Genomic DNA, 24,121 nt, shown 5'->3' with positions numbered 1-24,121 from the left:
TACACTCAGACTCTGTGCTTGCGGGAGGGGAAAAATTGCCTCTTAGAGATGCCCAGAGGGTGGTGTGTAATTGTCCCAGGTAACTAGGCAGGAGCTCGAGACAGTTTTGTGTTGAATTCTTGAAAAGGAACCCCTAGATACAGAACCTGACCCTTGTTACTGCCAACACTAGCTGGCAGAAGAGTTACAGTTACACTGTACTGTAGATCAATAAATGTTACACGAAACAACATAAAATAGTGGTAAAATATAATATAATAATCAGATTTCCCATAATAACCAGTTAATAGCAATGGACTCTCATGATCTAAATTCATGGGTCCATGTCTTTTCCATACGAAGGACATTTTCATAGGGGGGTGGGGAATCCTCCTTACAAAATAGGGACTTTATACTCTTTTTCTGTACCACTGTCTTCCACTCTGGCCCTTGTCCTCTTTTGGAGAGACTTTCCAAGGTCTCTTTCTATGTGGAAAATTTTGAATTTGCCATAATATTTTGATTTTTCTGTTGGGGAAAATCTAAATCAAATATTTTATTTTGGGATGGTCCAACCCAATTTGAAATGTTTTGTGAACCAAATCAAAACAATTCATGGTGCATCAGTTCACCATTGAATGATGGTCTCCTCTCTGGTTGAACTTCTGCAGAGCATCATTGGAGTCCCATGACCATGGTGCATTACAGGAGATGTCAGGTCCTCCACAGAGGAGAATGAGGTCATGAGACGCCCAAACTATAACTCCAATAAGTCACTGTATCAACTCAGGTGCATACATTACAATGTCCAACCAAACATTTTGACATTTCCAAATCAAGGGATTTTTGGAACTTTTCATGCCATGAAAATATCTTGTTTGACTTTTTATCCCAATTTGGGATGAAAATAAATGTCTAAATAGCAGAATCTTACATGAGTTGGAAATTCCAAATTTTGACCAGCTCTATTATGTATTTGTATTACAATAGAAACGAAAGGCCCGGAGACTGAGGTTCCATTGAACTAGGCACTGTTCAAACACATAATAACAGTCATTCCCCGAAGAGTTCACAACCTAATATGACAAGCAATGGATGAGAAGAGTAGCAGAAGGACAGAGGGATTAAGTGGTTTTCCTAAGTCTCCTGAATCTTTTTCCTCTCCACTAGACCAATACCAGTATTATACTCATTGCTGAGGGAAGAAGGAGGAACCATAAAGTTAATTATAAAGTCCCTCCTTACTCAGCTGTGTGGCTAGAACTGATATTCCGGGGTCCTTGTTAGATATTATTATACTTGAATAATTTTGAAAGAAGATTCATGATGAATTTTGCACAGACATTATTTTTACTACAGATATGTGACTTATATTTGTAGTACTGTTGAATACACTTGTCACATTCAGGTTTGCCTCAGTAAGTGGTGTCAGAGCTGTTTGAATGTACGTGACAGGTTGACAGGTGAATGTATTTCTATGCTTTATTGTTGTCTTTTCATTTATGGGATATCATTTATAAAGTTGTTTCTATATTTCTTCATCATACAAAGTAAGTTTTCATTTTTGAAGGCGACAATTGCATCTACACTGGTGGAAGTTGCTCTTTCAAAATGTAAAACCAAGTGTGGATGCGTGCATGCAGATGACACTGATTGATATATGGCCTTTTAAACAAATTTGGGTGCTGTGCGTTGGCAATAAATTTGGCAGACAAATTTTGATTGCTTTCATCAGTGGATTTATTTAGTTATGTTACAAAAGTAAGTTGTTTTTCTTGACTCTAAGGTTGCTCAAGTGCATTTCTCATTGGCACAGTCATTACACATCAGTTGAATCACCAGTTTAGTCAACAATAACATCCACAGCATCCTCAGTTCACATGCCTTATCATCCACAAATCATGCTATTCAAATGTGCTCACAAACTTTTTTCTACCACAAACTAATTTTTAATTCCAACGTATGACTAATCACTATGCAGACATCTAATATCTTACTATTGGACTTAAATGCACAACCTTAACCTATGTGCAGCTCAAAATGGGCTTAGCAGACTGGAGAATCCATCTCTTGAAATGTAATCATGTCACTGCCAGAATTCTTGGCAATCATGAGTAATTCAGCACAAAAAACAATCACAAAATAAAGGGAGCATCACCTACAAATGACCTTTCTGAAGAAGAACTTCCCACTGTCCAAGTTGCTAGGAAAATAGTTACAGAAATTACATCAAATTGTACAGTAAAGCTGCAAGCAAGGTTCAGTAGACTGGAAGAAAGAACTGGACAGAAAACTAATCTATTGAGCACATATAATGACCTGACCAATGGCAGGGAAGAAATGGAACAGAGGATTTCAAAGGTAGGGGATAGTGCTAAGCAGAAAGATAGAGGCAAATTGGAACAGCACATTGGATTTCTCATTGAAAAAACAGAGGACCTTGAAAACGGAGGACACAACAAATACATTCACGTTACCATGCTTTCAGGTGCTACAGAGAGCAAGCACCTTCACGGCATTGTCTGAATTCTGGCTTCCCAAAACTTTGTATGTAACTAGAAAGATGAAAAAATGTCAGGATTGGTAGGCTTCATACGATTGGTGCTTCCCTCTTCAAACACCCTTGTGAAGCTAACGCCTGATGATGGCTGGTTTCAGTATTTCCATGACCTCCTATCGGTGGCTGCCTAAGCCATTACGGATGTGAATGAAGGCGATACCTGGATTCTTATTTTTTCCCAAAATTATTCAACTAGAATTAATAAAAGAATACGTGAATTCATGGCTAGCCCCAAGTAGCTTTATAACACAAAGTTTAGATTTATCCTGTTCTGCCCTTTTACCCTCTGAAGATGTTCCACAAGGACCAAACACTCATCTTCTCTGCAAAACAGCAAGACTTTTATAGATGATGGGCCACATCCTCAGCTGATTTCAGTGGAGTTGTGCCATTTTACACCAGCTGATGATCTGGATAGATGGTGATATAACAAGTGATCTATGAACATTTTAGTCTCAGGGGGCTATGTAAAGAGTGTAAGCCAAATGAGGAACAGGACTGTTGTATAATAAATCTTGACCTTTAAATGTGAGAATTAACCTTTCGGCATTTTACCATATCACTTAATATGGTGTTTCTGGCATTTTACCATATCAGTTTTGGGACAAAGTGTGCAAAGGCAGAAAGTGACCCATGTTTCTGAAAATAAATATTGCTCTTTTAGCTGTGTTTTATTTTATTTTATTTTATTTTATTTCAGAATTTAGTGCTGAATGTGCAAAAAGTGGTTCCTTTCATTGAGTTTCACCATCTCATTCGCACAGAATTTTGAGGAAGAGTAAGATTTGTATTCTGGAAGAACATCACAAGATTGTCAAAAGTAACTAATGATTTTGGGTGACTCACTTTGTGAGTGCCCAACTTGAGACACATTAAATAGGTGTGATTATTTTTTTCAGAAAATGCTGCACACCTGCTCTTGAAAATTACAATGTTAAAATGTCTCAGTAGGAGTTTCTTTGTTTGCTTCAGTGAGAGCAAAACAGGCCTTATCTGTGTAAAGTAGACATTCGCTACATGCTTAGAAATTAGGATAAAAGTGTTTACAATGGAGTCAAGTAAACAGTGTGAATCCCCACAGCTCAGATTATGGGCTCTAGAAGGGATATTGATGGATTTAGTCGATTTTTCACTAGAACTCCATAGATAACTTTAGGAATTCCCAGCGATCCAAACAGTGACGTATTTGCCAACACGTTTCAGCTGATAGGACTGTATAAACTAATAATTGAAAACTGTGCTGTATAATTGTACAAGTACCAGGAAGTGGGGAGAGAGGAGACTAATGAGAACTGTTCTGAAAAGTTTCCCTTCTCCTTTTGGTCTGAAATTGCTCAAATTTGTTTGGCCTTCAAGTAGTGCCACAAGGCCTTTGTTTACTAAGGCTGTCTCTGAGGGGAACATTTGAGTGTTTAGGAATAAAGCTTGGTTTGGCTGGCGGAGTTTCATAGTTTGTTAGCTAATGGTGTTGTGTGGCTGATAAGCAATGATGTGGCGTTTTGTATTCTTGTAAATGCCTTTGGAGGTTATCAGAAGCATTCTATTATAGACATTTAATTTATTAAATATTATATATAAAAGGGAAGTATCAGAAGGGTAGAAACAACATAAGGATGAAAGACCTGAGAGGTGGTGAGAGAGAATCCCCAGTAAGTCATTTCAGACTTAAGCAATGTAGAATCCAACATTGTCTGCAATTACAGGAACAGAAAGACACAAATTAATAGGTATTGAGTTCCTTCATTTTCCTTGAAGGTAAATCATTAATTATTGCTCTGTTATTTACTGACAGTGACATTGTGTAGATGCTAACAGAAGGCTACCGGTACATGCCTCTTTTTGCTTCTGTCTTTTACAAGTGGGATTATCCATATTTATATGCAATTTATATGGTTATAAATTTACATGCATAGCAGACACAAAGGTTAAGCCACTATATTTTCAAAGAGTCGCACGTAGTTGTAAAGTGTGTGATGTTGGAAGTCACTGTAAAATGTCAAGATAGCTATCTCAGTGTCAAACCCTAGAAGACACCTGGCACAGGTAGTTTTACCTCAGTGTAGCTAGTTAAGGTCAAACCTATACCTCACACTAGGGGTCGACCTTGAGTAGCTACAATGAGGTACAAGCTACAGTGCCTTGCTTCTAACCCAGTCTTACAGTGAGCTATCTCACTGTTCTGGGGTTTTGTTGTTGTTAGGGGTTTTTTTTTTTTTTTTGCAGTGCTTTGAAAATTTAAAGGTAACTACAGAGATGAAGATGAAAGAAATGGGATTTGTTTAGTGTAAATTTTTGAGATGAAATTCAATCTACACCTGATGGTGTTTCTCGTAAAACAGAGGTTAGTCTGAATCACAGTATTCAGATCTCAACCTGAAACTTCTCAAAATCAGGATGTTGGATTAGCAGCATCTGTGTTGTAAAGACTTCATTTTTGCCCATCAAAAGTATGCACCTCTGTTCCTATATACTATGTCAGTTTAAGTTATTGTTTGTTTTTCTTGTGAAATAAGCTCCAAGGCAAAATATCTTAGTGCCACAAAAACCTATACCTGACTTAAGACTAGATTCTGATATCGCTGTTCACATTGAATAGTACTTCACTGTGCAGTAGACCCATTGAAGAATATGGAAAAGCTTGTGCAGTAAGGCACTGCTCATTCTGATTATCAGTATCAGAATCTGACTCAGGGTGGGCTCATCTCTTTTTAAGGTAAAAGTCGCCAATACTTGCATTATGTTCTGGCAGAAGTCATATGAAGCAATATCCTGAAAATCAGTTCATTAACTAGATCATTGAAACTGTGAAAATGTAGGTTCTATAGATCTGAAGACATCGGGCACAGTTCAATTCCCAATATTACTCTTAACTTGTTTAACTATCTGTGGGCTTTAATGACTGAATCAATGTGTTGCAGGAAAGACAGCAAGTTTTTAAAATATTGCTGTATTATAGTTAGTGTGCAATGCTTTTCCTCTTCTGTCAGCACAGTTATGATGATTTCTTTCAATGATTTAGTCAGGAGCAAAATGTTTTCAGCTATGGGTTTTTTTATGTAAGGAATAATAAAATTCACTCCGTTTATATATATAGATAGATAGAGAGATGAAGTATTTGTATAAAAGTGTGTGTTTATGAATGAATACAGATACTTCATGTTTTGTAAGAAGGATCTATAAAGGGCTCTAGTATTTGGATTTCTGATATTTTATAAAAGCAAATATCTATAATTACACATCAAATGATTACTTTTTTTTCTGAATTTTCTTTTTTTACACAATTTCTATATTGACTCTAGGAAAAGGAAACTTGTAAGGGGAATCTGACATACAAGCAGTGTTTGGACTCAATCATAATTTATTACAATAAAAGTTAAACTGGAATACCAGTTGTCACTGGCTTCTTGTGCATATGTAAATATACTTTTTCCCTCAGGGTCACAGCCGCAGTCTGTTCCAGGAGAGCATACAGAGACAGTGTGTGATTCACCTATCATTGTAACTAGGGGGGAATTATGTACAAAATTAGAATACCTGGCAGAGTGCTCAGTCCTGAAAAGCATTAGCACACAATGTGTCAGGCTAAAGTCTCCTTCTGTTCATTCGCATGGAATAAACATGAGAATAACCTGCAGGTAAGTGGATTTCTCTGCCAGCCTGGAATAGGTCTAGGATATAGTCCTATTGTTGTTGTTCACTATTCCAGATGACCAGTGATACTGATGTTGTTAGTAATCTGTGTTGAGCAGCAGCACTACTGTATGTCAGATGCACTATAAATCCAAACATTTGCAAAGTAATGATGGTGATGTTCCAAGTGAATTTTTGCCTACCATATAATTTCATAAAACAATAAACCCCAATATATTGCATTCATCAGATCATCCAATAACCTAGTTAATTTGCAAAACATTAAATGAAAAAAGCATTGCTACTTGCTCACATAATAAAAGTAATAATAATGGTTCCCTTGATTTATTAGCAATTCTAGCTAGGCCTCTGGAAGACATTTTTACCTAAATCGGAGATTCTCAAACTATAGGGCGGCACAGGTATGTGCCAGGGGAGGTGTGCCTGGTTTTTTTGGTCTGGAGCGTAGTGCTGTCGGAGTGATCCAATGCATCCACAATGGCTCTGAGCCTGCCCCAATTAACTGCACCACCTTGTGCAGCATTTGCATAGCCTTTCCCTGTGCGCGGTTGTTCGGAGAGCCTGATCTTGCACGGCAGGGAGCAAGGTTTGCCCTTTAGTTGCCCACAGAAAAGATATGGGAGGAGGCAGCCTGCCCAAGGCCAGGCTACAGATAGGGGGCAGAGCCCCTCCCCACAGTTAGAAGTGTCATGCCCCTGTCCCGGGTAATGGTGCTGGGGGCAATGAGGATGAGTCCTGGGACCGCAGCTTGTCACACTACAGCCTCAGCCAAGCAGCCGGTGGCAGCACGTGGGTGGCCATGGAGTGGCAGACTCAGGTGGGGCAGGTAGATGCCAGCAACCCTGGGCTGATCCCTAATAGGGAGTTCTAGGCCATGGTGCAGTAGATGCAAATGCTGCTGCTGGCCAGGGAGACATGGGAGCATGGCTACACCCAAGCCATGGGTCAGCTCCTTCACCCATGAGGTGCTGCTCTTGCCCCACACGGCTGGCAGCCCCATAGCACAGGGCGCCTCCCTCCAACACCACCCTAGCCAGGCAACTCATCTTTTTACTGTGCTATGCCTTCTCACTGTGGAACAAAGCAACCAGCTATGGGAGATCCTACAGGGGGTGCGGAAGCAGAAACATGATGCCCTGGCCACCCTAGGAGGGGTGGTCATGCAGCTTCAAATGGAGGAGGAGATGGAAATATGCCACTTCATGGAGAAGATGGTCTGTGAGGTCTTCAAGCCCCAGGAGCTGGCCAATAAACCCTATGTTGAGGTGCTCATGGTTCTCTTCCTTCCTGGCCAGCCCAAGGGGGTCCTGCGGGATCAAGAAAGCCAAGTGAAAAGCCCTGAAGGAAGAGTCAGAACAAGCTTCAGGCTGGGACATGGCTATCCTCCCCATTCTCTAGTGCTAGAGCTCAGCCACTCACACCAGGAGGAAGTACCATAGGCATTGGGGTCTCTTTGGCTGGTGGGGGCAGGGCCTACTCCTTGCCTAGGAGCTACGGGAAGGCACAATTATATTTTTTCCTCAGCTTAGGGAGGCTCACTATGACAAAATTTGAGAACCCCTGACCTTGATTATTTTTTTTTTCACATGAGGGTTTGATTTTGCCCTTTATTATTACTTTTATTCTTTACATTCTCCTGGTACCCGCATTCTGCTCAGCGCTGTGCAAACATACCTGAAGATACTGCTCCTTCCCCACCTCTCTCCCAAGATATTTTTTGACAAATGTTCCTTCATTCACTTACTGTCTTTCACTCTGATCCTTCACTGGGATCATCTAGCACAGCCTCTGTGCCATTCCTCCAGTGCCAGTGGGAACTGCACATAGGCACTGGGGTCTGCACTGGCAGGTCCAAATACAGCACCAGGTCCTGCGTGAAGCTGTAGTGTGTGAAGAAGGATTTTGATTCCAAAGGCCGGTTCTCAATCAAACATCTTATGAGAGAGTAATGATGGCTGGATTAGGGCAAGCATTTATAAACTGAGACCATCAAGACAAGATTCACCAAAAAAGAAAGAAAAGAAAAAACAGTGTTACATCCATGAATATATAATATGCTGAATAAAATGTCAACGTGTGTAATCTTTACCTGTGAAAAAAGATAAACAAGGATGTTTTCAAATTCTTGAAGCAACATGTGTTCCATAATACTTCAAGTTTTCCCAGTCTTTACGGTACATATACTCTCCCACTCTTGAGTTGCACTGTAGTTCGGTCAGACCTCAGGATGTGACACACATGCTACTCAAACAGTAACAGATGACTGTATTTTCATTTGGAATTACAAGTCCAGTGGCTCTTTATAGCTTTACTGCTCTGGAGATCAACTGTGTGACTGAAATGTCTCTACAGCCACTGCATGAGAGAACCCTGAGATAAAAATACATCTGCCTGATGTCGGTAAGCAGAGAGCCACACTGGTTATTGATGAACTTCCCTAAGTCCAGATATATAATGCTGAACTCAAGGGGACTGTGCTACCTGCGCCAACATGATACATCATGGCCTCAGAGCTGTAGAGGACTTGCAAATTGGAATTCTATATCTATGAGCAACATAGACATGACATGAAGGGCCAAATCCTGAGGCCTTGACACAGTTTTTACTCAACTGTTGTAAAGGCTAGGGAAAAATTGATCCATGGCTTCAGGATTTACCTCTTCTTGAGCCCTGTGCTATAATTTGAATAGTATAATGGTCAGAACTCAATAACTATAAATGGAGAAAGAACAGGAGTACTTGTGGCACCTTAGAGACTAACAAATTTATTAGAGCATAAGCTTTCGTGGGCTACAGCCCACTTCTTCATATGCATCCGAAGAAGTGGGCTGTAGCCCACGAAAGCTTATGCTCTAATAAATTTGTTAGTCTCTAAGGTGCCACAAGTACTCCTGTTCTTTTTGCAGATACAGACTAACACGGCTGCTACTCTGAAACCTATAAATGGAGAGATGTTATAAACTGGAATGTTTATAGCAGGCCTTTGTATACGTGATGCTGTTTTGTAAATAGACAAACTTCAGATTAAACAACTAGCTTTTGTTTTACTTGCGGAAGGATGGTCATGTGGTGGAGACACTGGACTAAATCTCAGAAGATTTGAGTTCAATTCCTGGCTCTATCACAAACTGCAACATTGGTAAATTATATAATCTCTCGTCTCAATTCAGTAAATTGCTTAAGCACATGCTTAACTTTAAGCATATGAGTAGTTTCATAGAAGTCAAGATCTCTGAACTTTATCTCTCTATCTGTAAAATGGGGACAATAATACTCAATTTCTCTCATCCTTAGTCTGGCTTTTCTATTTATATTGTAAGATTTTGAAGATAGGGAATAATTTTACAATGTGTGTGTTTAGGGCCCAATAAATGAGGTCCCAATCTCTGTTGGGGCCTCTGGGCACTAAAATAATCTAAAAAAGTAAATAATTGTAGCTTGAAAACCTCCAATCTTTTTTATAAATAACAATAATGAGCTTTACCTACTGCCTACTTTAAAAATATTCCTTCTCATCAAGATTGAAATGAACTTTCTATACAAAGAATTAAGATTGTGGAAAAATGTGAGGGAACATGTACAGTATCCAAGCAGAAGTATAAACTATATTTACAGGATGTTTTCCTGTGCATCAAGAAAAGAAATGTAAACCCAGCAAGTGAACTATAAATATTTCAATTTGTAACTAATAAAGAATGACACCTATTTATATTTACAGCAGTTTCTCACATCAAATGATTTACTTTGTTGAGGACAAAATAGTGTTTGCAGAGTTGTTTGTTATGCAGTAGTTTAAGAAAGTTGCCTTGGCAGCAGAGAATGTGTTAATTTTTACTTGCTCTTCATTTTCATAAGGAATATATTTTAGACCAGTGGTTCTCAAAGCCAGTCTGCCGCTTGTTCAGGGAAAGCCACTGGCGGGCCGGGCTGGTTTGTTTACCTGCCGCGTCCTCAGGTTCGGCCAACCGCGGCTCCCACTGGCCGCGGTTCGCCGCTCCAGGACAATGGAGGCTGCGGGAAGGGCGGCCAGCACATCCCTCGGCCCGTGCCACTTCCCGCAGCCCCCATTGGCCTGGAGCCGCGATCGGCCGAACCTGCGGATGCGGCAGATAAACAAGCCGGCCTGGCCCGCCAGGGGCTTTCCCTGAACAAGCAGCGGACTGGCTTTGAGGACCACTGTTTTAGATGACTTTTTTTCAGACTCCACTTATATTGAGTATCAAAACTCAAGAGCAAAGGAAAGTAAACTAGAAACACAAAGGAGCAAATTTACAGAAATTCAGCAGATTTGGGAGGGGGGATTGGAAAAAATCTCCCAAAGATAACCACGGATATCTGCAGAAAATCTCTTCAGATTTGTATTACATATGGGGATTGCTATACTTCTGCACACTATGCTTCTGTGGGTAATGCTTCATTTTGTGTGTCTTGGGTACCTCAGCTAACATTAATCAGCAGGCTCCATTTACTTTAATTCTATGGAGCTAAGCCAGTTTACATCAGTTGAGGATCTTTTGAGTGTAATGTAAATACTCTCAGAAAGGTCTATACTCCTTTTATACATACAGAAGGAGAATAGACCCTGGAATACTGAACCAAGCAATAGTTTTATTGAATGTAATATGTACATTAAAAGAATGAAACACTATGCGTATATGATAAATGGATTAAACTCTGGGAATATAATTAAAACTGGGGGGGCGGGAATCTTTGAAACTGGTAGAAATGTATGCCGTTAACCTACGTATGGGGAGGTTGGTGGACACTGTGGTTGTGAACAAAAAATGTCTCAGGCATAGGAAAAGCCTTCATCTCCTCCTCCCATTCTTTGCAGCTAGGCCATTCATCCAACATCCGCTTTGTTGGTACCACAATAAAATTTGTTACCTCTTCCAGAAGCTTAGAACTATGAAGCTAGTGAGGTAGAAGAGGATCAAAAGCTTTTGTTATTGATCATTTACCAGAAAAAGGAGTGTGCTAATATTTCAGTTAAGAAAACCAAGCCCCCAAAACATATAGCTTAGTGGTTTGAGCATTGGCCTAGGGTGGTGAGTTCAATCCTTAAGGGGGCCATTTAGAGATCTAGGGCAAAAATCTGTCTGGGGATTGGTCCTGCTTTGAGCAGGTGGTTGGACTAGATGACCTTTTGAGATCCCTTCCAACCCTGATATTCTATATGTGATCCAGATCTTCAGCCAGTATAAATCAGCAGAGCTTCACTGAGGGCAATGAAGTTATGCTCTAGTTCAGACAAGAATTAATCCTCTGGCCTGTGTTGTGCAGGAGGTCATACTGAAGGATCCCAATTTGTCCTTCTGGCTTAACAATCTGACTCTACACCAGAAGAGGATATGGCTCATGTATGTGTTATGATTTGTCCATGTCCTTCCTTGCCTTTTCCCCTTCCTGTTATATCCATACTTGTCTGTTATGATAATCAGTTAGGCTTCCTTACTTGAAAAACTTTCAATCCATCTTGTATGTGTTTTCTGTGGCATGTCTAATACACATTGGAACACTTTAGAAGATGGGTTTTCCACAGCCAGCATCTTTATTTCCCATACCGCATGATAGATTCATAGATTCTAGGACTGGAAGGGACCTTGAGAGGTCATAGGGTCCAGACCCCTGCCCGCATGGCAGGACCAAATACTGTCTAGACCATCACTGATAGACATTTATCTAACCTACTCTTAAATATCTCCAGAGATGAAGATTCCACAACCTCCCTAGGCCATTTATTCCAGTGTTTAACCACCCTAACAGTTAGGAACTTTTTCCTAATGTCCAACCTAGACCTCCCTTGCTGCAGTTTAAGCCCATTGCGTCTTGTTCTATCCTTAGAGGCTAAGGTGAACAAGTTTTCTCCCTCCTCCTTATGACACCCTTTTAGATACCCGAAAACTGCTATCATGTCCCCTCTGTCTTCTCTTTTCCAAACTAAACAAACCCAATTCTTTCAGCCTTCCTTCATAGGTCATGTTCTCAAGACCTTTAATCATTCTTGTTGCTCTTCTCTGGACCCTCTCCAATTTCTCCATATTTCATTTCTGATTCAGGAGAGCCACAGGTTAACCCTACATAGTAGAAGAAATTCCTGAAGTAGCATTATACCTGTGATGGGATGACCATTTCAGTCTTGCAACTTCAAGTTGGTAGCCCCAGCTGGTCAAATTCTCAAAATTCTGTTTCTTTTTTTTTTTTAAGTACCCAGGTGCAGAAAACATCTGCCTCTGTTTAATAAAAAACATGTCCATAATCAACACTTTACCTGCATTAAAGCCAATATGGCTTCAAAGTGTTCCAAACTTGCTTGGCAGTTAGTTTGTGTGCACCAGCCAGTTGGAGAGGCCACCTGACTAGAATAGTTTCAGAGAACATTCAAAGCTTCATGGGTGGAGTCCCATGACAACATGTTGTCCCTCAGACAACATTACAAGTGACTGTATGCCATCTGTGGTCATTGAAGGCATGTAGGGGAGAGGAAGAGAGAGGAGTTAATTAACAAGATGGAACCAATATCCAGTGAACTATTTAAATCGTAGATGACTAGCATTGCCCAAACTGTAATTATTAATAATAAATAGCATTTTTATAATGCTTTTCCATTCAAGGATCTCAGAATGTCTCAAATGTAAATACACTTTTTTACTAGGAGCTTATTATTAGATCTGTATAAAAAGTTTTTCCTGTCTCATGAATACTTTTGAGAATTCAGAATATTTTCCCATCTCAAATCAAGACAAAGTTGAAATCTCCAGAATATTAATGAATGGAAAAAAATATTTTTTTTGTTTCAGGTCAAGCAAAACATTGTTTCAATAATTTCAAAGTGTTTTGTTTTGATTTCACCATTCTTTCTTGCTTTAACCTTTTTTTCAGTCTAATGAGCTTAAATTTTGAAACCAAAAGTCATTTTGAAACAGAAAACTGGAATTTTTCTTTAGGGGAAAAAAGTTTTGACATTTTCTAACATTTTTGTTAGGAAATTCACTGAACAGGATCCTGATTCATCAAGTGTTTCAGTTTTGATAAATTATTATTATTAATTGTTAATAGTACCTAGGACCCCCAGTCATAGGCCAGGAGGGATCCCTTTGTGCTAGGTGCTGTACCAACACAGAAGAGGGTCCCTGCCCCCAAACAGTTTAGTCATTCCTATTCCATACAGATCTATAAACAGTCAGGAGCTTACCAGTCATTTGCTAGACTATATAATCTACAATCTCTGGTGGGATGACTATTTTAAATGTGCCCTCCAAATCAACCACCTTCTTCTTAAGTGTGCTGAACCACAGAATCCTAAGTATTTTCTGCATGCTGCAGAGTCTAATATTTGCTGAATGACGCCTAGTATGTGTAATGCAATTATATGAGAGAGAACTTCTACTGAACTTTATAAACTCTGATAATAAATCCAATATTAGATAACATATACAACTTCATGCTACAGTGCATATGCCAACCACTAACTGACAGGGTTAGGAAGCAAGTTCACCTATGGACATATTATTCCATAATTGTCTTGCACCTTCTTCTGAAGCACCTGTCACTAGCCACTGTCTGAGACAAGATACTAGATGAGATGGACTATTGATCTGATCTGATACAGCAACGCCTTTATAAAGGCATGCTTATATCTTACCAGTGTTTTCTTGACTGCTACTACTACTACATTAACCACGTTCAGTGGTGCACAATTGTACTGTACCCTCATATACATCCAGACTAGCAAATAATTGTGTAAACAATTCAAGCTGCACCCACATGCTGACAGACTACCTTCAGGTACGTCTACACTACGAGCTAGGGGTGTGATTCCCGGATCATGTATGCATACTCACACTAGCTCTCATCTGAGCTAGTACTCTAAAAATAGTAGTGTAGCTGCAATAGCACAGGCAGCAGCAGCAGTGGCGAGGACTAGCTGCCCCGAGTACAAACCTGCTTAAATCCAGTTGGTACGTACTATGGGGGGCTAGTTTGTGCTGCCACTGCCCATGCTGCCACGGCTGGCTCTGCTACTATTTTGAGCACGCTAGCTCAGGTGAGAGCTAGTGAGAATATGTCTGTATGAGCTGGGAATCACACCCCTAGCACCAGGTCTAGATGTAGACTTAATGGGTATTTACAGAGAGCTTACTATGTAAATATGGTATTTGGTGTTGTGACAAAGTTCCTCCTCTACCTTGGTGGGTCCTGCGCTTATTGGCAGATTTGCTCGCTTCACAGATCCACCCTGTGGGTCAGGAAACAGTCCAGAGACCTTCCCCTCTGGTAGAAGCTATAGTCCAGGTCAATTCCTCCTGTGTTTGATCAGGAGTTGGGAGGTATGGGGGGAACCCAGGCCCGCCCTCTACTCCAGGTTCCAGCCCAGGGCCCTGTGGACTGCAGCTGTCTGTAGTGCCTCCTGTAACAGCTGCATGACAGCTACAACTCCCTGGACTACTTCCCCATGGCCTCCTCCCAACACCTTCTTTGTCCTCACCACCGGACCTGATGTCTGATAATGCTTGTGCTCCTCAGTCCTCCAGCAGCACACCCTCTCACTCTCAGCTCCTTGTGCCTCTTGCTCCCAGCTCCTCACACTCATTTCCTCTCCTCTGGCTCCCCCTGGCTTGACTGGAGTGAGCCCTTTTATAGCATCAGAGGGGCCTTAATTAGAGTCAGGTGCTTAACTGCCTCACCTGACTCTTAGCAGGTTAATTGGAGTCAGGTGGTCTATTAGCCTGGAGCAGCCCCTGCTCTGGTCACTCAGGGAACAGAAAACTACTTATCCAGTGACCAGTATATCTCCCTTCTGCTACTCTGCTGTTCCCAACTGGTCTGGGTCTATCACAGTACTTATTGACATCGAAATGGTACTCACTGTCCTTAGGCAACTGGAGAATTCCTGAAAAGGTGCTGTACAAAACTAGTTTAATCCTCATTCATCAGGACTGACTGAAAGTAGTGTAAACAAAGATGAACAAAGGGCTATAAAGTGAGTAAAGACAAGGAACTTTTTGTGTCCAGGTTTTATAGTTGATGGAAAGAGTTCACCAAACAACTCCTTGACACCAGTTATTCTGCCGCCTTTCTCTCTGGTAGCAATGCACACAGAGAATAACACTCAGGGAATAATCATTGAACATAATGGTCTGTGTGGCTCTTCATAATGCAATACATTTCTACAGGACAGGGCTATTTACAACTGAGAAACAGCTAACTACAGTACTCAGAGCATACTCTTTTTAGTCTCATTTTATAAACAAAACTAGGTTCAGCCTTCTAGCTGTGTCAAGATGCTGATTCAAAAACCATGAAGCAGAAAAGCTAAGGGATTGTATTTCCTTAAAGTGGCCTCTAAAATTATAGTAAAACTTTCATCACCTCTAATTTCAAGTGGCCAAGATTCTTCAGCTAAGTTTAGAGATGGGCAGAAAACTAAGATTTCTGAATGCAGACTACACTGGGTTATATAAATCGGATGCTTAGGTATCTAACTGCCTGGGTTGGGTTCTAAAAATTGGGGTTTTGTCCATGTGAAACATTAGAGCCAAGTTCTCCCCAAGTCCTATATGATAAAAAGTTGGATGCCCAACAACTTAGCTGTGGAAAATTCTCTGCAATTTTAGGAGCTGTAAGTAGAGCCCTTAGAGAACTTGTCCCAAAGGTGTCAGAGTGTATGCGTAGACTACATGCACAAAACAGGAGAACTGCACGTGCAGCTACAAGTAACGAACACAGTTTTTCCTTTTTTTTTTTTTTTTTTTTGCTTATTTTTCATATGCACTTTAGGCATAATGGGTAAAAACATTTCAAAAGGGCTTAAGGGACAAAGCCTAAATCCCACTTACAAAAGTGAAATAGGTACTTATGAGCCAAAGTCTTATTGAAAGTCTGAGGTTTATGCTTCTAAATCACTTTTGAAAAAGGACTTCTGCTTTTCAGCCCCCTTAGGTGCTTTTGAGACACGTACCTAACTTTATGAAAGTTCAGTCATAAAAATCCCAAACAAATTTTGAATTACAGTGTATTTAGGACATACCAATAAATCCACAGAATCTGACTTAAAAGTATTGCTTCCACTATAAAAGAGGGGAAAGCACATAAAAAGATATGAAGGCCAAAGTTTGTTGAGCTTTGTAATTTTCATAAACAACCTTACTTTAAAATCAATATGTAACCAATGGAGAGACTTTAGGGCAGTACTAATAATGTACAATAAAATAGCTGAAAGAGTTAGTACTCCAGTATCAGTGTTCTTTATCAGATGCAATCTCCCTTGACACCAAAGTTCAGATTTATGAAAGATTTTATTCCAGTTGTCCTTGCCCCAGCCCACATGCTCAAATCTGCTTTGACAGAATTGGACAAAATACATTCCAAGGAAGTGCTAACATTCAGTCTGGGATTTACTTGATGATGTCTCCAGGTGAAAAATGTTAGCTAACAAATTTGATTCTAACATCCAACAAGGAAGCTATTCCATTATTCATTTAGAAAAAAAGAATAACCTAATGGGACCTCTCTGTGACCATACAAAATTGAATCTGGTTGTGGCCTGATTGTTTCCTGCATACATGTCACAGATAGAGTTGGATGGGAAATGATTTTCCCCTCCTGAGAAAATTTTCTGAAATTTCTCGAATTGAGACAGAGTCAAAATCTCCAAAAATTTTGCAAACCTAAAATAACAATTATCCAATCTTCTTTTTCCATTCTTCAGTCTCCTAATCAATTTTGTCCACTTATCTCATTTAAAAAACAAAATAAATACACTAAAACTTTGAAGCCTTCAAGGTGTACAATTACACTGCTCTACAGCCAAAATGCTTCTGAAATAAATGTAGTCAAACTTTACTAATTCTGGGTCACTGAGAACGAAAATGATGCTTAAAATTGTTGATTGGCTCTAGTTTTCAAGACATGCTATTGGGTCAGTCTATACGACCCTTGACTTGGGAATGGCGGAGGATAAGTGAGTTATAAAGGGAAGGGATCTCAATTTAAACCAGAAATGACTAAAATACATCTTTGACTGGATCTATGAATAAATCTATGACTGGGTTTGGACAGTACTTGCTTTTTAGGCAAAACAATGAATGATGCAATCTGAAGCTGGTATTGCGTCATACATGATATGAATTGCATCATGTTATTCCTACAAGTCATGGATGATGCAATCATAACGAAGCTTACATCACTCTGCTGAACAAATTGCCCTATATCAGCTCTAGAAATCAGACAGTGTCGTGCTCTCTTATTTGTCAGTGTTTGATTTTGCAAAGGGACACATTTCTGTTTAGCCAAAGTGAGCAGAGATGCCTCGTACTTGTGTGAAGAGTGCAGATAACTTCTGCTATGTTTGTGGTGAAGTGACTTTTGCATCACAAAAGCGCAGTATAACCACTATGGTTAAGAAAGCCTATCACCTTTATTTTGGCTGCAAAATTGGAGATCAGGACAAGAGGTGGGCCCCACACATATGCTGCAACACTTGTGCAACAAATCTTCGCCAGTGGTTGAACAGGAAAAGGAAACCTATGCCTTTTGCAGTGCCAATGATTTGGAGAGAGCCAACAGATCATACCAGCAATTGTTACTTCTGCATGGTGCCTCCAGTTGGGAAAGGTGTGTCAAAGAAGAAAAAGTGGACTGTGCATTATCCAAACATTCCATCAGCTATACGCCCAGTACCCCACGGAGAAGGACTGCCGGTTCCTGATGCACCAGAATCATTCTCACTTGAGTCAGACGAGGAAGAGGATGAAACTTCTGGTCCTGAACCATCAATGTCACAGGACCCACATTTTCTCCCATCCTCCTCCTCTGAACCACACCTCATAACACAAGGTGAACTGAATGACCTTGTCAGGGATTTGGAACTACCCAAGAGTAAGGCAGAGCTGTTGGGCTCCAGACTACAGCAGTGGAATCTCCTGGCAGGTGATGTTAGGGTTTCCATGTTCCGTGACCATCAAAAGGATCTTGTCCCATTCTTCTTCATGGAAGGTGATCTTGTAGCCTGCAACAACATCGATGGTGTGATGGCAGCCCTCAACATCGTTCACGATCCAGATGAGTGGAGACTGTTCATTGATTCATCGAAGACGAGTCTTAAAACTGTTTGACTGCATAATGGCAATGTTTTGCCATCAATTCCAGTTGGTCATGCAGTCCATATGAAGGAAACCTATGACAACATGAAACAACTTTTGAGGTGCATAAACTATGACCAACATCAGTGGCAGCTTTGTGGCCATTTGAAGGTTGTTGCTCTCTTGCTTGGTCTGCAGACTGGATACACAAAGTACTGCTGTTTTCTCTGCGAATGGGATAGTCGTGCAAGAGATTCCCACTACATCAAGAAAGATTGGCCACTCTGACAGTCATTGGAGCCTGGGAGGAAAAGTGTTCAGCATCCACCACTTGTTGAATCAAGGAAGATTTTGTTACCACTCTTACACATCAAGCTGGGTCTGATGAAGAACTTTGTCAAGGCCATTGACAAAACACAAGCAGCTTTCAAGTACCTCCGTGGAAAATTTCCAAGGTTAAGTGAAGCTAAGATAAAGGAAGGTGTCTTTGTTGGTCCTCAGATTCGTGAACTTCTTCGAGATGATGCATTTGACAATGCACTGCGTGGCAAGGAAAAGACGGCATGGAAAGCCTTCCAGTTAGTGGCAATAAATTTTCTCGGAAACGACAAGGCAGACAACTACAGGTTGTTGGTGGAAAACCTCCTCAAGGCATACAAAAGCCTTGGTTGCAACATGTCACTAAAGATACATTTTTTGCACTCTCATCTAGATTTTTTTCCACCGAACTGCAGAGCAGTGAGCGACGAGCACGGCGAGCGATTTCACCAGGACATTGCAACGATGGAGAAACGCTATCAGGGCAAATGGAGCCCATCAATGCTTGCAGACTATTGCTGGACAGTGACAAGAGATGCTCCATTTAATGAATACAAGAGACAAGCCAAGAAGCGCCGAGAAGACACTGAATAGGACTAAACTATGTACAGAATAGTTTTTTGCCTTTTGTTTCATAATAAATTTTATTTATATAACCCTTTTGCTGATTTTTAACGTGTTACATAAACAGGACAGGTGAAATATTATCATGTAAAGCAACCATAAACACATGAAAAGACCTAGGTTTACAATTTATGATTAAAACTCTACTATCTACACAATATACATAGACATAAAATGTAAAAACTTAAATATCTTAGAAACAGTAGCCAATCAGTTGTTTTAATTGTCATATTTGAATTCAGCACATCAAAATACATAATAAATAGCACATTTTATCTCTGAAGCAGACAAAGTCTCAAAAATTGTAGACCGGTGTTACCTAACCTTGTGTTCTTACTCTGTCACCTTTGTTTTCTCCTGGGCAGCCTCAAACCCATTATGTTTTATTGTCCCTGGTTACAGTTTGTCCTTATTTAGACATCAGTCCATATTCAATGGGTCTATTCACAGTGCATTAGTTTACCACATGCATAGGTCTTTGCAGGATCAGGGCCTCACACTGTAAACAAATAGTTGCTATATTTTATTTTATGTTTTACAGTGCTCAGCATAATAAGGCCAACGATCATGATTGGGGGTGCTGGGTTAGTACAAATAATGATCATCAGCACAACAACTAGTAAAAACAATAGCTTCAGAAAATAATTCATGGGAAATAAATTGGTTATGAAACCTGCTTTGCGTTTGTACTTTATTCTGTTGTTATATCTATTGCTGAAGGCCAGCACTACCTACATGCATTATTTAAGTCCCACTCAAACACTCAAAATAGGATTTAGCATAATTTCGCTCTCACCATGCTTCTAGCAGTGTCCATATTTCTTTGGATTGGCAATCTGTGTATATCTGTAAACATTATTTATTGTTCTTGATATTATTACATGTTAAACTGAGCTCTCCGGATGGGTGATCTTATCCCTCTAATCCTTTTCCCATCTCATCCCATCATATTTCATTTGTCATGCCTTCTTATCATTAGAACTATGTAATTAAGTGATTTTTTTTTAAAAAGTTAACTGGCCATTCTAAAAAAATGTGTTGGGTCAACTTGAAGCCAATTTTTAAAAAAAATTTAAGGAGTCAAAAAGTTGAAATAATTTTTGTTTCAGGTCAAACAAAAGGTTTAGAAAATATCAAAATGAAGCCTTTTGATTTTGGACAGAATTTTTAAACATTTTTTGTTGACTGCCACAAGTTCGTGTCAATCGACCCAAATTCTCATTTTTCACCTAAAAAAGTTACAGCCAAAAATTTTGCCCAGCACTACTTATCACATCAAGGGCCCAGTCCTGTAAACACTTAGTGCCAAGTATATTGAGAATGAAAAGTAGCATTTTTAGGGTTCCATCCTTGGTATTGGAAGCTCTTCAGATCAAAGATAGTTCTATTCTGTAAAGCACAAGCACACTTTTGAACAATGGAAAACTATAATTGCTAAGAATTGAAATAATCAATACTGCTTTTTAATTGATGCCTGTGGTGTCAGAGAGTGGTAAAAAATATTATAGGATTTTCCTTCTGTGCTTTAAGATTTCACTGCATTGAGAAGATACCAGAGGAAAAATAAAACACCGTCTACTTGTTGCTTTGATAGGCAGGAGACATGAATAATGTTATTGATGTGTAGACATAAAGAGCTGGAGCTCATAACTCAGTTTCCATGTGATTAAAACTCTACAGTAGGTACTTAGTGTCAATGGGCACAGGCTGTTTATGATGTAAGGGAGTAGAAATGACCTTTCCTGGGGATACAAATGAGCCTATAGCTGCTTGCACCTGTTAGTGCCCCTTTCCCCTTCATACACCACATGACATTCTTGAGCAGCCCTCAAGCCTGCCTGCTTCATAATTGTCATGTAATTTTTCTTTCATTCTTAATTCTTTAACAGCCTTTTAGAAATTCTAAAATGTCTTTCCCTATCAATGTGATCCATTCCTATCTGATCATGATTTTTTTTTCAATGCTGCTTAAATTAATATGACTTTGTGGCCCCAATCCTGCCATCACTCCACATGTGAAACTCGTGTGAGCTACACTGGAAGTCTGCATGGAAGAACATGCAGGCTCAGGATCTTTAGTTTTGTTTAGGTTACTTCCTTATTTGTGCACCAGCATTACTACAGTGCTGCTACTGATGAAGTTTAGCTCAGCTCTGGGTGGGAATGATATATGCATGTAGCAAGTTTTCCTCATTAGCTTGCATTCTAGACAGGGCTGGAAGGTCTAGCAGATGGCTAGCTTGGAGTATCTCTGGAATCCAGACAGCTTCATTCCCAGTTGACCAATAAAAGTGGCCACAGAACCAGAAAACCATAAATTAAAGATGTAGAGCAAGTCTCTTTCTCATGCATACATGCGCACACACCCCGCTGTCCACTTTCTACCCTTAAGGAAAGATGGTTACTAGCAAAATTATGGGCTGATAACAGAAATGTTATTAGCAGCTAGAGGCATGGTGAAGATGTCTGACCATGGGATGGTGAGCCAGGATCCTTAGTTTTATGCTTTGACTCTGTCACTGATTTTCTGTTGCTTTGGGCAAGTCACCTACCTTTTTCTGATGCACTGGGCTCCTTACATATTATATGCAAAATGAGAGTAGTAAGCTTTGCCAACTCAGTTAGTGGCATAAGAATTATTTATCCATATCTGTAAAACACTTTCAAGATTAAAATCTAAAGTTGTGTTAAGTATTATCATCTAATAAGAAGATAGGAGAGGACAGGACATGTCAGATGTGATACAGTTAGCTCTCAAACACGTTTAGGTTGCCTAATCTCTCATCTACATTATGTTCCTACCCTTAGAAATGTAATTGCACTGCATTTCAGAGTCTCCTGAATGCATTTTCACATAATTCCATTGTCCAGCATAAAAACAACTGTATTGAATCAGAAACCCTTGTGGAGTTGCTCTACTGGAGAAGTTTATCCTTTCTCCTAAATAAATATACCCTTATTAAATGTTGGTAAAATTACTCTTTCCTAAAATCATGACCATCTATTTTATTTCCCTTTTTGCTCACTAAACTACAGTTGGCCTCAAGAACCCCCAACTTCTATACACAAAGACAAACATAAGGTGCTCAATGGGTTATCTTTATTAAACTGCTGGATCAATATTTCAATCATCTGACTTGTTCCAAGGAGTGAAACCCTCATAAATCTTTGATGTCATAATTACCTTCTTGCACCACCCATCAGCCCTAAGGTAGACATGATTTAATAGAGTTTGTGCTTCATCATTAGTAAGTGTGGATGGAAAGAGTGGATTTAAAAAAATATTCCAAACAAAACTTTTACATTTTGTTTCTGCAGGACTACAAAGGCAGTGACATTGCCTGAGATGAATAGCAGAAGACAGTGTAACAAATTAATACAAATGAAGTCATTCCTGAGTGACTCCATCTGCTTTGGAAATGAGGCTCGGACTCTCCAAAATGTGGCCAAGATCCAGTTAATTAGGCCTGACTCCAAATGAAGCCACACAGGTAACTTATAGCTTCATTAACTCTCTTCAGAAAGGCAGGCATCCAAAAACTAACCTTAATAGAACGCGTATGATCCATTGACAATCAGTTTGATATTAAAAAATGAACTTTGTTGTTGCTATGTTACATGAGTATTAGGCAAATAATGTATGCAATGCAAAATGCAGTGGTCCCAGGCATATTTTATCCTCTTGCATGCCAGTCACTGTATTTGGAGAACAAGGCTCATAATTTTTTTGTCTACAAAGTTTATTCAAAATGCATTAATAATCTAGAAACCAAGCAAGACACATAAGGTGTCTGTTAGTGTGTTTTCTCCATAATCAACAGGAGGATTATTAGGTAATAACAAATGTTATTCATCTTCATAATAGCTAAATGACAGCCTGTTTAAAAATAACAAATGACTACTCCTCATTGACTATTACAGGGTGAATATGACCTTCACGTATTTTAAGCAAACAAGTCCTCTTTTCAAAGACTTCCCGAGTTCTTTAATTGATAATGATGAGATGCTTTGTCTTTGCTAAGAAACAAAAGATCTAGTTTTATATTTTTGTAAAAAATTGGAGCATTCTATATAGGCCTCTCTTAGAAGAGACTAAGAGTATTATACTGATTTTTTCATAAATAATAAATTAATGAATAATTGAAGCAGTTAGTGAGGTGTATAACGAACCTCTCTGAGACATTTTCCTTTATCTTTATCAGTCTTTCTTCTGTCTGATTTTTTTTTTTAAACTTTGTGCTGCTTGATGCAATGTCTTGCAGACTAGAATATGGAGTTTTTAAGCCAGGCCTTTTAATCGGTTTAACCCTGTTTTCTGTGAAGGCCCTGATTCTGCAAAGACTTAAATAATATGCATACGTTTACACACATGAATAGTGGGGTTCACTAAGATGGAGGCCTAATAAACATTGTTCAATATGGTATATCCAGAGTCATTTTTCTTAGAAGATCTTTGGAACAATTTTTGTGGCCTTTTAAGAGTTTTGACAATCAGAGCTGTGTGTTGAGCCCCACAAATGACTCACAGAAATTCTGTCCTTCAGCACTCTCCTCACAGGAAGAGTCAGCCAGTGAAATGTGCGTGCTGCTGTATTTGGGTGAAGGAGCCTTAATCTTAAATGACCAATTAGAGTAGTCCTTGAAGAGCATTCCCTATAGAAAAAACAAAGAGCACAACTACCAGGCCTGCTTCTACTATTTGAAAGATAGTAAAATCATTGCAGCTGCCAACTAGCTGCCTTATTTGACTTATTTACCCTACTGTTTAAACCCACTCGATCTTTAAGGCTTTCCTATATCTATTTCTTCCACAGTACTAAGTGTGTTGTCACAAACTGTAAGGTGCCAGAAATCCATGAAAGAATTGATACAAATATTCCAATGTATCTCTTTATTAATCTCAGAC

Source organism: Emys orbicularis, chromosome 2 (genome assembly GCF_028017835.1).
Source record: "Emys orbicularis isolate rEmyOrb1 chromosome 2, rEmyOrb1.hap1, whole genome shotgun sequence".
Taxonomy (NCBI): Eukaryota; Metazoa; Chordata; order Testudines; family Emydidae; genus Emys; species Emys orbicularis.
The sequence above is the reverse complement of the archived record's forward strand: the minus strand, read 5'-3'. Positions refer to the sequence as shown.